The following is a 12,723-nucleotide window of genomic DNA, read 5'->3' on the forward strand; positions in this document are numbered from 1 at the left end:
CAATGTCCCCAACCTCCATGGAGAACAAGTGATCAGCTGCAAGCTGGCCGATTTGACCTCTCCTTGGACCTTGCTGGTTCCTAGCAGAGAGCCTTATGCATTGGGATTGACCATGTGATGGGGCATATCCAGCGCAAAACTGGATGCATCTTGGTTCTTGGAGACGTCTGCCACGAGAAAGAAGGTCAACAATGCATGTGCTAACCTCACGTTTCAAGCAAAATCTGTATACTAGATTCGGCAGCAACGGTGGAAGGGCGCCGGAGTACCTACAACTTCAAGGGGGGGGGGGGACCTTAGCATCACAGATGAGCTTGCGAGTCTACGACGTGCTGCTGTCACTAATCCGCTTCATTTAGTTGTCTCAGGAGGTAGTAGTGATTTGTTGCGCAATGATCAAGTAGTTTGACTCTGATAATCCATTTGATGTTTGACTTCGACATAAAATGATCTTAATTGTGGAGCTTTTTTACTTGAATAGAGATATGAGATTTGAGACATGGGAATAGAGATATATATGAGATTTGTCTCTCGAGAAAAAATGGATATAGAGCCACATTAGTCTTTACATATGCATCTAGGGCCACATTTTCTATGTTGTCTACAATATTCTCTTACTTATATGGTCCTGATCTTTCAAATAATTTTGTGGTCGATTGGGTTGTTTATTTTCAATCACTGAGTACCTAGAAATATTAGTGAGCGCTCACTTCAGATGTTTGGTCCTTTGAGTTATAAGATACCCGGTAAGATTGCAGTAGGAGCCTAGGAGGTTTGATCCTTTCAGTTACAAGATAACCTAAGTATATTTTATATAGGATGATTCATGACTATATTAGGGTGCTGGTTTGTGCATTTGGCAAGCAGGGAAAGACATTCAAAATGGATTTGCTTTCATAATTAAGATGATCATCTAGAGTACTATTCGAATTGTAGACAAACATATCTGACAGAGTAGCCTAGATGCTGAATAGGAGCTACAGGATAACTCATCTTATTTTGGATGGTTTGCTGTATGGATTGTTCATAATTATAATATCTGTATAGAGGAGGGACTCAATAGCGCTAGCATTTTTTTTTTGAAACGGAGGCAAAAGCTTTGCCTCATTCATTAATTAAGAAGAGGGTGCCCGGTTTTTAGGAGAAAACCGGGCGAAAACCTACAACAACCAGGCCAAGCCTGCACAAACAACACACCCACATAGACCACAATGCGACCCCAACAAACTCAACACGACACTCCAACACCGCGTCGAAGAAGACAGGCCACGGCAATGGGAGGCACTCATCAACCAACCGCGGATCCTTGGAAGGCAACGGCCAAGGTGACGAGAAACTCGGAAACCTCTCTGGCAACGATAGCTCCGGGCACCATTGGCAATAACCCCGACTTAGCAACCATACCATCAAAAAGAGCCACCTCTCCGCCGGACTCAGCCGAGGAAGAGACTGCAGCGTCAACATCACCACACTTCTCAGAGGCAAGTGTCTGACACGGTGGAGAAGCCACATCTCGTGTGAGCCGGACCTCACTTCCTCGACCGGAGGAGGCGTAAGCACACCACCAAACAAGATTGCAGCGTCAACATCTGTCGGAGCCGTGACTGTCGAGCTCGCACCAACGCAAGGAGAGAAACTACCACGAGGAGAGAAACAACTGTAGAGATGCTCATCCTCAACTCCAGACAACTTCTGCTCAGCTGAATCAAGCAGAACCAAAGCATGCGCATCCGTCGGCTCCAAAGCAACACCATCGTGTGCCAACAACCGCTTAAGCGTTGCCACCTCCTCACGAAGGGGACGGACCACCACCTCGATGCGGACTTCAACCAGCTGAAGGAGCTCCAAGCGCATCAACGCAACCTGTGACTGAAATAGGGAGTCCAAACTAGCGTCGACCTTGAACTCCCCGCAACACCTAGGGGAGGGACTTGGCGGCACCGCTGCACACAACGACGATTGGGACACGACCTCAGCCCAACTCCGGGACGACGTGGGACGACGGAGCTGAGCAGACGGAGAGTGGCTCCGCTGGAGAGGAGCATGAGCGTACGGAGAGCGAGCACGAGTGTCCGGAGCATAGTTGCCAACAAATCGGATCGCCTGGATCGAGGAACGGGATCGGGGAACGTGGTTCGACATGTCAACGAACAAGGATCGATCAGGGGTACACATCTCCGGTACGCCAAGTTGGATCATGGATCGCGATCCACTTTGATTTGGATCGATGACCCCAAATCGATAGACTTGGACCTGATTATCTTGGAGTCTTGGACCGATGAAATCCCTGAATCCAAACTTACAGAGAAAAGAGATGAAGATGCGGTGCTGAGGAATGAAGAGACAAGGAAAAGGAGTCGCATAATCAAGGGTATTAGTGGTCTTACCATATTTCAGGAGCGCTAATATGGGAACAGAAAGCGCACGAACTGGATCGCGGCCCAACGACGAATCACAGCGATCCACTAGCGCTCCCGACCCTCGATCCGGGTCGATCGACCCCGGGTCGCGGGACGCGCCACCGATCCCGAACCCTGCAACTATGGTCCGGAGAGCAAGAACGAGCGGCAGGAAAGCGCGCACGACAGAAACGCTCACGATGACTAGGACGACGACAGCGGATGCATCTGAAGGGCTCACGACATGAGTTGACTTGGTGGCCACGCTCGAGGCACCTGAAGCATCTCCCTCGAGCCCAACGCTTGAAGGCGAGGCTGCGCTCAAGACCTTCCTTGCGAAGCAATGACAATGGCTCAAGACCAGGGCGGTTACCCCGACCCACCTGCACCCAACCTTCCTCAACACCAAGAGCCGCAGCTGCAGGAGAGAGGCCGTCGCAGAGCTCTTCCAGCGTCTTCCCACCATGGCGCACATCAGCGGCATCGCAAACTGAGCCAGGGACAACACCGTTGGAGACCGATGGCGTCCGCGGGGCCAACTCTTCATCATCGTCCATCTTCTCAGGCGCCATCTCCTCAGAGCGCATAACGCCGGAACCCGCCACCTTCTCCAGCGCCCTTTCCCCATCGCACACCCCGACGGAGCATTGGGCAACACCGGAGACATCGTCGTTCATGACGGGCAACGACGGTGAGGGAGCTTGGGGAAACACCTCAAGCGGCGGCAGCGACAGGCATCCGAGACCCTCAACCACCACGGCAGGATCACGCAACTCTTCGCAGGGAGGATACGCCAACACAGGCTTGCGGAAGCGACGAGCACGACGCATGTGCCCACCAACGGTGGGGTCAGACCTGCGGCGAGCGAGGGTGGCTGCAGCAAGCACGGCAGCGGGCTCCGGAGGCAGAGAAGTTGGTCTGGCAGACAGGGTTGCCTGAGGCCCGAACGCCTCCACAGCGAGGGCAGCAGGGCGATCACGGGACGAGGACATCGAGGTGAGGCCGGCGCTTGATGCGGCAGAGGCAGAGACGGCCGGCGGAGGGAGAACAGGGCGGCGTCGGTGTAACGTCCACCGTCGCCTCCAAGGCCGCTGCTCCGTGGGTAGCCCCATCAGCTACATGCCGCACACGGGTGGAGCGGCCAGCGGTCGTGTAGGGCGAGGACGGGTGGCCGACGAGGATCTGCGACGGGGACGAGCTCCGGCGGCGGACCAGCGGGGGGAGGCGGCGGACGTCGGGGCGGAGCTTCAGGAGCGGCACCAGGATGAAGCCGAGCTCGAAGGGAAGAGGAGGAGCAGACGATGCAGGATCTGGACTCAGCTGCGGGAGAGGAGGCCGGACGGGGGAGATCAGGCCGCCAGCGGCGGCAGCTCACCCCGCGTCGCCAAGGTCACGAGTGCCCCCGCATATCCGTCCAGAGACTAAAAAGTAGCATATTTTTGCAAAACAATAGTTAACCAAGGTTGGTGAAAGAAAGAAAAACGGAACATCAAGTTTGTTGATTGCACTTTCATTCCAAAGATTGCCTTTTAAATTGTTTTTCTAACTAGCAAGGCGGCCCCTCGCAAATGCGAGGGCATCACTTTTAATTTACTAAAAAATTATTGAGGTAAATTTACAGTTATATGGATATTCACATTGTATATATACTACTATAGTCACCATAAATGTAAGGCTGTATTTTAATATCAATTGGGAAGGGAATACATGAAGTATTTTTTTTGATGAATCATAATTGTGGCATTCCCTAAATACCACAATATATGTCGGTACACCATAATAAATCATTGCATAAAATTAGATTTTATACCAGAGCAAGCCATCAGCTTTTATGTGATCTTGGATTAGTATGTGAGTTTAACAATTCTAACCTATATTGTATGCTCCTAGTAACCTGTAGGGTCTACTTAATTAGATGATTTTTGATTTTTTTTTTCAAATGGGATAGACAAACAAAATTTTGTTGTTGAATTGACATATGGCATTTTCCTATAAATAAGCCTTGAAATTTTCTATTAAAAATAGATCTATACATTTAGAGTCTATTCAGAAACCTTGTGTTCCTTTCTTACCCTCATGTGAACATTTGTTATATATAGCGGTCTGTTTGTCTACTTTTCACTGACACATTTCAACATTCAAGTTTGTTGATTTTTACCTTGATACATTTCAGGATATTTTCACGTGTAAATGGTGCTAAATCTAGTTTTGCTTGTCGTTTCGCTAATTAGGATATAATTATCGGTGTTCTCATCAAATTTTTTGATCATTCTATCTCATTGACGCTTACCTAGATTAATCTTCTAATGCCCTTGTATTTCTTGAAAACTAATACAACCCCTTATTTCTTCCTATACGAACTCTATCTATAGAGCGCTTATTTGTACGATGCATAGAAAGATGTAAGACAAAGCTAGTACAAAATGATTAATCTTTGTGCTAACTAAAAAAAGATATCCGATGTGCTAATTAAGAAGGATAAACCTCCCTTGTGGTATAAAGCATGGAGTTTTCATGCAATGTTTAATATTTAATCTCTCTATCAATTTCTCATTACTCACGTAAGATCATGCGCCGCCTAGACACCCAGTATAGAAAAAATATTGAAAAACAAATATTTGCTAATTACAGTAATAAGATACGAACTCCTTCGCCTTCTTATATCAGTGTCCGCGATCATGCCGATCATGCCAGTTGGTCATATGAAGAAATATTTTATGTGTATACACTTTAAATCTCCACTCTTAATATTTATGTTTAACATGGATTTAACATATTAGATTATTTTATATGTGGAAGCACATGGTATCTCTCTTTTAGACATGTATATTGCTTTTCGTATATATACTAATAGATTTGAAAAATATTATTTAATACATTCATAAGTGGCATGCATATTTATTTTTGAAAAGGTCGTATATTTAATTTTTGGAGGCATGTTCCATAGAAAATAATTGTGCATTCTAAGATATTAAAATTCTTATTTTAGGTACTTTTTAGATTAGTTTGTACGTATGCTTTTCTGGAGCGGAGTGTTAATTCCTACGGAAAAGGAGCTAGCATGTACGTTCTTTTGGCATAAGCTAGATAGAACTTGCATATCATGGAATCTCTTCAAATAATGTACAGTTGTTTGGCTAAACCTACTTGTCAAGTACGGGATTTATTCCCTGCAAAAAAAAAAATTCCATCTATAACGGAAGTTCAAATGCAAAACAAAAAAAAGAGAGTCCTTGTGGGCCACTTCATACGTAATCCTCCTTGAGAAAAATAACTTTCCGTGTCCATATAATTAAGGTAATCAGAGTTTTAAAAAGGGAGTCCATGGTAACTTAACCTTCCAGATATTAACGTGTCAAATTGGACCTAGCTACACGTTACGTGACTAATATTCTCTCGTTAAATCTGAACCATATATTTTAGATCTAACAACTATAATAACAACTATAATAATTCAGATGACGTGGATTAACCTCGTGGCTCTATTAAATATCCGTATTTTGCTTTTAGTATATAATAGATTGATTATGTTAAGTGTGTCACCAGCCCACCAAGTACCTACTAATAAACCTACTTCCAAACTGAAGCAGCAGATTACTACCAGCAGAGACATCAATTCTTTTGGCAGATATCATGTTTTTTACTTGGTTCATGAAGATCAACTTAAGTGATAGATATTATATATCTACGTGTGTCCAAGGGGGAGAAAGCTACAGGAAACTGTACATCTTGAGAGTTTCAACCTTGAAGACAATGGTGCGTGCTACATACTGATGTACTTGTTCTAACTCTTTTCAATGTTGACAAAGGTGTGTGCTACTGTGTGGCACTGGTACCTGATGCCAAGCATGTTCTTAAAATAAGCCTCTAAAACCTTCAGTATACATTTGTGGAAATTCAATTTTTGGATACAATGGCTATGATGAGTCTGTAATTCAACTTATGAAAATTCTAAAATGGAGGAAGCTACATCAACGTGAGCTTACAGCCAGTTCCATAGGAGATAAGGCCTAGCTAGCTGTTGAACAGATCTGAAGTTTCTCATGCCCCTGGCACATCTATTTGCCGGAAGAAACGACTAACCATTATGTTTGTTGTCTCTGATGATTTGTAGTTGTTTTTGTACTCAGCTTGTTCTGCGACTAGAGTTCGGTCTATACCGGAGCCTGTTGTTGCATTCAAAGGAGCCCCTGGTGTTTGAGGTTCAGCTGCTTGAAGGTCATACAATCTGTCATTTGGGATCCAATGTAGATAGAAGATCTCCTATATCTACAAAGAACTGCACATTATTTTTTGTATGTTTTGGTTCTAATTCCTTTCTGAACTTAATTATATTTATTCCTCTGAAAATTCATTCAGCAGGTTAAGTGAAAAGGAGTAGACCTGGAGTAGCATTTCCAGATAGTTACTGATTCATCTCTCGCTCGATTATGCAATGGGTAGTGTAGTACATGCAGTAGGAAGGGGAGACTAAAAATATGTTGAATTTGTTTCTTATGTGACATGGTTTGTAAATAAATTCTTTTAGCGTTTTCTATCACACAAACGCCCAATCAGGCGAGCTAAAGTAAATAGTTTTAATAACACTATATGCATGTCTAGCTCCCTTGAGTGCAGTAATCAGTTTGAAAGAGTATTCATTAGGTAATTGGTGAAGTTGAAGCTCAAATTGTAAAGATCTATTTTTGTTAGCATAATACTTCTTGATTGAGTATGGGCATATATGAAGAATCCTGGTAAGATCTGAATCCAAGAACTGTGTACGTGTTGTCTAATTGTCACGCATATTTTTGTAGAATCCCCATTTAGTACAAATTAAACGAAAATGATACTCTGTATGATCTAGAGAGTAGTACTTTTGCTTGTGCTATTTTTACATTTTCACCAGACACATTTCCATGGGTGATGTTTTTATTTGTTAAACATATAGCCTTCATTTTGACATAAATGGAAGGCTCATTTTGCGGGTACATCTTACATTCTTACTTGGTTTAGTTTTTATATCAGGAAATTTATAACCATTTTATTTAGAAGTGTGTGGTCAGCTTATTCCACTGAGATGCATGTGCTTTCAGTTTTATGGTGCAAGAACCATTTTATGAATTATCATCAAACCTACAAAACGAGTAGCTATCCTACAAATGATACTTATGGGAGGAAAGAAGCAACGAATAATTATAAGTTTTTAGAAAAAAATGTTATTCATTGCACAAAATTGTCAATGTAGTTTGTATTGCTGTTTATTTTTTCTTCTTATTAACTAGAAGTCACCGTGTTGTGATTCCCAACAGAATGAAATCACCTTTCTTCATATTTTTTTAATTTCCGTAGCAACGCACGGGCATTTAACTAGTCCCTGTACAATGTACGATCGTTTTATGAAAGTTATTTACTAATTCGAAGAAATAATATGATTATTGTAAAGGTGGAGATTTTTCCTGATTATTCGATTCAAGCAAAATCTCGGGGGCTACTGACATAGGCATCCCCAATCACTACTAGAAATCCCCTTATTTCCGACGGTGAATCTTAATATCCGATGGCCCGTCGGATAATACAATAATATCCAATGGTAGCTTGAATGTTTGACGGTTACCAACAAACCCTCGGGTATAACTCCAACAACCGACGGTATATTCAATTACATGAGGGGCTATACCGAACTGTCGGTTATCCTATGTTTGTCAGAATATCCTACGGTTTTGCTTTCACGGTCGGGGATTGGCTTTTATAGCCGACGGTCATATGGTAACTCTCGGCTATTCTTCACAATGCACGGCAATTTGAATGTACCGTCGGTCATAACTAGAGATATTTGACGGGAAATAGTAATAACCAACGGCGACGTTAACCCTCAGAGATATGTTTCTATGGACGACAGTCGTGGAAGTAGTGGTGAAGACTGACGGCTCATGGCTCCGGAGAGTGGCCAAGAACACAAAGGCATGCAAGGAGAAGTATACAAAGGAGAGGGAGAATGCATCGTGGTGGGAAGCGGAGGCTTGCATTGCATGCACACCAAGGAAATCATGTGGTTGTGAGGAGTTCACAGGATGCTGGTGGACGAGCTCATGGGTTACGGTGGTTCCGACTGGGGTTCCGCCGGTACACGATCGCGGTCATGGCGGTAGAATGGTGGTGTTCGACGGGGCAAGCATTAGAATTTCGTATATATTTCGAACACCATTTTTCATATTTCTTAGATCATATTTAGAATTTAGTAAAAAGTGAAAGCAAATGAAATGCATGAAAAGGTTTGGATTATCCGGAGCAAGCACTACAATTTTGCATATGTATTTTTTGATAGGATCGAGTTACACATATAAATGTGTACTTAAATATGCATTTTCCTTGCATTTGAAGGTGTTTTTTGCATATAGTTTACATTACATTTATATCCAGTAAATATTTTCACCAACCCACCAATATATTTCTCTAATTTTTACAAACCCGCTAATATATTCCTCTATTCCTGTATGTTTTTTCTTGAAGTGCAAAATATCCTAATAAACTGGTATGTAGGTAATATAATCTCAAAACGTATTTATTCAGTATGCTACTCAATTTATATTATAGTACAGTAAATTTTTTGGCGGCGCACGCAGCGCGTCCATGCTCATATGTTCAAAGTTTGTATAATTCGCACCACGCGGGAGATTTGCGCGCGTCGACGAAAACTAAACCGCGTGCTTAATTATCTCGTCTGTGTGCCGGTGTGCCCCCAATTTAAACCGCATCCTTATCTCGTTCGTGCCCCCAATTTTTCGCTCCACTAATCACGATCCCTGCCTTCCTCCTACGACCTCAGAGATGACCTCGCCCTCGACCAACCTGCACACACAAGTTGCCCAAGCCCAGGGGCAGGATTCGAGCAGCCGTCGGTCTCAACGACGCAGGAAGAGGGCACTATTCCTCCAACACGTATCGCAGCACCGGCGTCCATGCTCAAGGTCGGCGGAGCTGGTATAATTCTCCGTCCGTTGTTTGTCTCCTCTAATTATGTACTTTTCATGGTGCTGCAAGATCAGATCCATGGCGGTTGGGTATTGGGTCTGGCACATGGTCATCTTTTTCAGCTGCTAATCAATTGGCCTCTCATCTGTATCTACGTACATAGCTCAGATTCATCCTTTCTAACTAGTAGTACTAATCAATTGTTGTCTGATCTTCTAAATTGGAGCAGATTTCCGTTCGCACCAGTTGGAGCCAATAGCCGTGGCGTGCAGCGGCCACGACGACAAGATCAAGTTCAGGCAATCTTGGATTCTCGATAACCAACAAAAGCAGATTTATTTTGTAGTTCTCCTGCCGGATTCTCTTCGTGTCTTTGTATTGGTTTCTCTGAGCATGTCTCTTTCCGTTTCTCCGTATGTAGGATGCGGTGACAACTGACAACTATGTCAGCGAGCATAGCAGCCCGCGCAATGGAGGCAGCCAGATCTGGAGGTTAGGTCTCCGCCGGCAGGAGCTGAGGCGTCATTAACCACCAATACCACGTATCACTACGCCACGGGCTCGCGCCGTCGCTGCTTCGGGATTTGGACACGCTGGACTGTAATTGGGATCACATTTTTCTGTAATTCTTGATTGCAATCCATGAAATCTCTGCAATGCTGAATATATTTAGCTGTCATCAATTTTTTTTTTCTTGGATGTATAAAAATCCTGGGCGACACCGGCTAGAACAATTGGAGATACAACAAAGCTGGATCCACAAATCTTGGCGATATAGCTGAAATATACCAACAAGAGCTGAAATAAAGGAAGAGTGAATCAGAAAAACAAAGTCAACCGCCAATTTGTTTTTCCTGTTTTAGATCGCTAGAAATCTTGGAAGAGAGGTCATTGACCAGCCTTTCAAATATATATATATGAAGCGACCCCCATGGTCATAATCAACTCCGACGGGTTAAATGTACCGTGCACTATTACGAAAACCGACGGGATACAATAACTCTCGGATAATATATATTCTACGGGGAACTGTTGGCTATAGCATCCTCGAGTTACTATGTGATGACCGGTACCATATCATGCTCGATGGCTCACTGTCGATTTATTACCGTGGGAAAAGATATTAGCTGACCGTATTGTCGGTTATTACTGTAATGGCCGACCGAGCATAGCCGACGGGAGATTGCCGACGGTGAACCATCGGATATAAGTGTATCCGAGGGTGAACTAAAATATTCGACGGTAATTTGACCCTCGGCTAAAAGGGGATATATAGTAGTGAATGGGCCTGCCGAAGATGGTACCCGGGGTTTGCTGAAGGCCCACGATCCGAAGATTATGAAGCCCGGAAGCCCAATTAAGACATAGTTTGGAAATATAGAGTTGTAATAGGAATAATGACTTGTAACGATTACGGGACGAACTCAAAGAGTCTCCTGGACTTTGTAACTTGGACATCACGAAACCCTTGGCTCCGTATAAGGAAGAGTCGAGGGAGAAAGAGGGGATCGATTTCATTGTCAACACAACCCTAGTTTTCTAGCAGTCGAGTACTTTTCCGGCTGAACCCTCGAGATCTACTTGCCGTCTACTTTCTACTAAAACCCTACTCTACAATCTGTAGGCATTGACAAGTCGATACCTTGTCAACCATATCCCAATTTCTTTTCACTATGGTCTATTTTTGATTATTCTATTCAACCTACTAATTGTGTAATACCTAAGTTGGTTTTCATGCAAGTACGGGGAGGAGTTAATCTAACCATGAACTTATGCAGTATACGGTGCTTGGAGAACAACCCCATGGGTGCAACCAGATCGAATATCTGAAAATTAATTAAGCGCCATCATGGACTCCTCTGCCGCAGATCCTCCAGCGCGCACCCACCAGCGCGCACCCACCAGCGCGCACCTGCCGTCACAAGCTCGCCATCCCTCGCCATCCCACACGAATACAATCAGCTTCGACTACTTCGATACCTCGACACCGTTTGCCATCGTAGACTCAACACACTCAGGTTCTCATCCGTCATGGATCCGTCACATCGATTGCGTCCTCTTCATCGACTGCGTCCATCACATCGACTACATCCGGCCAGGCGCCACGCGACTACATCGACTGTGTCCGCTGCACGACCTGCTTCACCGATGACTCCATCACACCCGATAAAAAGGTAAGTGTTCCTCTTCCGAAAGTCAATTATTGTTTACTTTTGCCACACCAGAATACTCGGGGATGTGCTGATGACCCACAAGTATAGGGGATCGCAACAGTCTTCGAGGGAAGTAAAACCCAATTTATTGATTCGACACAAGGGGAGACAAAGAACACTTGGAAGCCTTAACAGCGGAGTTGTCAATTCAGCTGCACCTGGAAACAGACTTGCTCGCAAGAGTTTATCAGTAGTAACAGTTTTATAGCAAGAGTGAGTGAAATAACAGCAGCAGAGTAACAGAGACAGCAGTAGTGATTTTAGTAAACAGCAGGATTAAAATACTGTAGGCACGGGGACGGATGACGGGCGTTGCATGGATGAGAGAAACTCATGTAACAATCATAGCAGGGCATTTGCAGATAATAATAAAACGGTGTCCAAGTACAAAGCAATCAATAGGCATGTGTTCCATATATAGTCGTGCGTGCTCGCAATGAGAAACTTGCACAACATCTTTTGTCCTACCAGCCGGTGGCAGCCGGGCCTCAAGGGAAACTACTGGATATTAAGGTACTCCTTTTAATAGAGTACCGGAGCAAAGCATTAACACTCCGTGAACACATGTGATTCTCACATCGCTACCATTCCCTCCGGTTGTCCCAATTCTTGTCACTTTGGGGCCATTGGTTCCGGACAGCTACATGTGTATAAAACTTATAGGTAAGACCATAAACAATGATTATCTTGATGAAACAATAACATGTTCAGATCTGAGATCATGGCACTCGGGCCCTAGTGACAAGCATTAAGCATAACAAGTTGCAACAATATCATCAAAGTACCAATTACGGACACTAGGCACTATGCCCTAACAATCTTATGCTATTACATGACCAATCTCATCCAATCCCTACCATCCCCTTCGGCCTACAGCGGGGGAATTACTCACACATGGATGGGGGAAACATGGCTGGTTGATGTAGAGGCGTTGGCGGTGATGATGGCGATGATCTCCTCCAATTCCCCGTCCCGGCGGAGTGCCAGAACGGAGACTTCTGGCTCCCGCGACGGAGTTTCGCGATGTGGCGGCGTTCTGGAGGGTTTCTGGCGACTTCGACTTCTCTCCGTGCGATTTTAGGTCGAGGCCGATAAATAGTCCGAAGGAGGGCGTCGGAGGCCGGCCGAGGGGGCCACACCACATGGCCGCGCGGGCC

The 12,723-nt window shown here is 44.5% G+C and overlaps 1 long non-coding RNA gene across 1 annotated transcript; it reads left to right on the forward strand.

Moving 5' to 3' along the window:
* Positions 1-9,125: 9,125 nt before the first annotated feature.
* On the forward strand, positions 9,126-10,021 carry LOC127349057 (uncharacterized). Its single transcript, XR_007880101.1, has 2 exons — positions 9,126-9,362; positions 9,583-10,021. It is a non-coding gene; the product is annotated as an uncharacterized lncRNA (long non-coding RNA).
* Positions 10,022-12,723: the final 2,702 nt, after the last annotated feature.

This window comes from Lolium perenne, chromosome 4 (assembly GCF_019359855.2).
Source record: "Lolium perenne isolate Kyuss_39 chromosome 4, Kyuss_2.0, whole genome shotgun sequence".
Lineage (NCBI taxonomy): Eukaryota > Viridiplantae > Streptophyta > Magnoliopsida > Poales > Poaceae > Lolium > Lolium perenne.